Raw genomic sequence first — 3,308 nt, 5'->3', positions numbered from 1 at the left:
TATGTCCATCCTAGGTGATTTTGATTTCATCTACTATGTGTCTATATTTGGAAAGCTTACATTCTCTGAGCTTGACTATTTGGTTTAGGTCATCTATTAAAAATATTCTTGTTTGTGTGGCTCAATGTTATACCAGCATGATGGTGAGCAACAGTTCTTTCTGGGATGATCTTAGTTCTAGCACAATTTATTTGTAGATTTCTTAAGGATATCATAGAGACAGTTGTATTTTTAGTGCTGGTTTTGGTCATCTGATAGTTTATGGAAGATAGTGAGTTGTTGATATGCAGTTCTGACCACCTGATCATATCTTGTTAGGTATTCAGTAGGTGTTATATCTTTGTACTAATGTATCGACCAATTTCTACATTTTTTGCATAATTTACATTGTTAATTAAGTCCATTCTTCAAGATGAACTTTATGTTTTCTTGCATTCATTTGTCAAATTATTGGTTGATTTTCTTAGCAACTCAGGCTACTGCCTTCAGAGAGGACTTAGGTGAAATTTCTTGCCTTACAAACTACCATCTGCTTGAAGGCAGTAACAACAGATGCTTCTGTCTCAAGACATCCCTATCTTCTCTTCCCACTTAGCACACCACATACAATTTTACCTAATCTTCTCTTTATGAGATTAGGAAGCCCAAAAGATTAGGGTAAAATTCAGAGATGGAATTCCACAGATAGCATCACACCTCTTGTTTTCCCCACCCACTCCCTCCTGTAAATCCAGTTCTCATTTAAGGCTTTTTTACTCTTTATTGGCATGCACCACTGTGACTAGCATAGGACCACCTGAACTTTAACACAATCTGCTTACAGCTGAAGAATTGTATTTCCTTCCTGCATGGACCACTCTCTCTAGTCTTTGAAATCTTCCACCAACCATGTGTCTTTCCATTACCTCAGGTTACACTTCTGCTAAAATACTATAGAGTTATCTGGTCTGTGGTGAATAGTTTTGTTTTTGTTTTCTTTTTCCCCCAATTCTCACCAAATTCTAAATAAAAATCCCCCATGGATTCTTCTGCTTTTTTGAGATTTCTCCTAATTCTTTTTTTTTTCTATCTTGAGGAAATATAGGTGTTGATCCATTCTACTGTTCTTCCTGGTCTTTGAAATACTTGTTTTGAGTTATATGATCCTAGTTGAAGATTAAAATGAAACTCTTGGCAGAAGTTGCATTTGTTTGTCAATCTGTCATTCAAAAAACATTTAAGTGGTTACCTTGTCCAGGCACTGTGCTAAATACTAGGGATTCAAAAAAAAAAAGGCAAAAGATTCCTTATCTTCAAAAACCTCACAGTCTAATGGGCAAGACATGTAAATAATTAGGTATATCCAAGGTATATGCAGAGTAGATGAAAAGTAATCTGAGAGGGGAAGACACTAGCAGCTGGGAAGACTGGGATGCTTCTTCTAAAACCTGAGCTTTAAAGTTTTTTTTTTTTTAATTTTCATAAGTTTTTAATTGATATTTTCGATTTCTTGCACCACCATATTATCCCATGTATCCCTCCGTCTCCCAAAGAGCCATCCCATATGACAAATAGTATTTTTTAATTTGTTTTTTATTTTTTTATTTTTATTTTTTCTGAGGATGACCTTTTTAAATTATCTATGCAAATTGGCATAGCAGGTACAACAGGATTGATCTTTAGGTTGTCCAGGGTCCAGTAAAATGGTAATCACTGATGGTCAGTATAATCACTGAAGCAAGATTCATAAATATAACTTAGTCCAACTTGATGAAGCCGCTGTCTTTCACATACTGCTGGAAGCACTGGCAGGCATATGTTGAAGTGTACTTGCGATCAGGCCATGCTGGTTTGAATAGATGTGGCACGACTAAGACCCCTGCCCAAATTTTCGAGGGTGGCTCCAGTAGAGCTGCTGGTGACCCATGGTGCCACTAGCAAAGACACAAGACAAAAGAAAAAGCCAAATAGTGTTTTTTAAAGAGGAAAAAATGTCAGCAGCGCTGAGTGATATGTTGAAAAAGGCTGAAAACATGTGCAGTGTATAACACCCATGGAGCTACCACTTCCACCAAGAGGTATGTTGGAGGTATCTTCTCATATCTCTTCATTTGAGTCTCACTTGATTTTTATAATTTTTTCACATTTACTTTTGATTTTTTTGGTATGTTCTTTCCATTTTTATTGTTGAAATTACTGTAGAATTTGTTTTCTTAGCTCTTTTCTTCACTGCATCAGTTCGTCAGTCTTCTCATGCATCTTTGTATTCATCACACTCATTATTTCTTACAACATAGTACCATTCCATTGCATTCATATACCATGATTTGTTTTGCTATTACCCAACCAAGAACTTTTAAGTTTTTGTTTGTTTCTATGGTTGGTTGCTTTATAACTGTATATGATTTTATTAGCATAGATTTTTGCAGTGATGAAACTCCAGTTAGCCATGTAGGTGTGTGCCTAAAGATGACAGGACTTGAACCCAGATCTTTTTTACTTTGAAGAGAGCTTTCTACGGATTACACTGTTGCCTCTCTACTCTAAGTTAGTTGTCCATTTTCCTTTCCTTTTAAATATTTATTTTTATCAAACGGCAGAGACTTTGAGCTCCTTAAGAGCAGGGTCAGTTTTGTTTGTTTTTTTGCCTTTCACAGTATCTCTAGCACTAAGCATGGTGCCTGGCACATAGTATGTGTTTAATAAATGCTAGTTGACTGATTGACAGGTATATCACATAAAGACTAAAAGGGAAGGGGGAAGACTTCAAGTATTGTCTCTTGCGGGCTTGAGTGGAGAGCTGGGAACAGAGGAAGAGGAAGACTGGGAGAGGGACATTTTTTTCCTAAACTTCCAACATGGAACCAAGCTTCCCCTGAATGCTATGAATTGTTGCTATAATTTACAGAGGGGGAAATATACTTTTTTTTCCTCTGACTTTCAAACATTGTATCTCTCTCTTCTGAACACAAAAGTTGTATAGAAGCACTATATGATACATATTTTCAGTTATGTTCTGGTATTCCACTTGAAATATTCTAATATTTCAACATTAGAATAGTCTAATATTCCTAAATATTTTGGTATTCCAATTAAAATATTGCAGAATCTCTTGAAATATGTGTTCCTGAGTTGATGTAGCTTACTGAAGTAGGAAAAAAAATAAGATATTCCATCCAGTTTTGTGGTGGGGGATCCTGACCTGTAATTTAATAAGTATGGGCTACTCCCAGATGTAGAAATACCCTCCACTGAAGCAGATTAAGCAACTTAGTTCCACATTGCCTCTCCCTATCTTACTTACCATATGGCTTCTATAAGTAGTGGGA

General features: G+C 36.1%; 1 pseudogene; it reads right to left on the bottom strand.

Moving 5' to 3' along the window:
* Positions 1 to 1,736: 1,736 nt before the first annotated feature.
* On the bottom strand, positions 1,737 to 1,906 carry LOC110209881 (small ribosomal subunit protein uS14 pseudogene; annotated as a pseudogene).
* Between the last annotated feature and the right edge of the window lie 1,402 nt (positions 1,907 to 3,308).

This window comes from Phascolarctos cinereus, unplaced genomic scaffold (genome assembly GCF_003287225.1).
Source record: "Phascolarctos cinereus isolate Bilbo 61053 unplaced genomic scaffold, phaCin_HiC Scaffold_5;HRSCAF=322, whole genome shotgun sequence".
In the NCBI taxonomy this organism is placed as follows: Eukaryota; Metazoa; Chordata; class Mammalia; order Diprotodontia; family Phascolarctidae; genus Phascolarctos; species Phascolarctos cinereus.
This window is presented reverse-complemented; position numbering and strand designations above follow the sequence as displayed.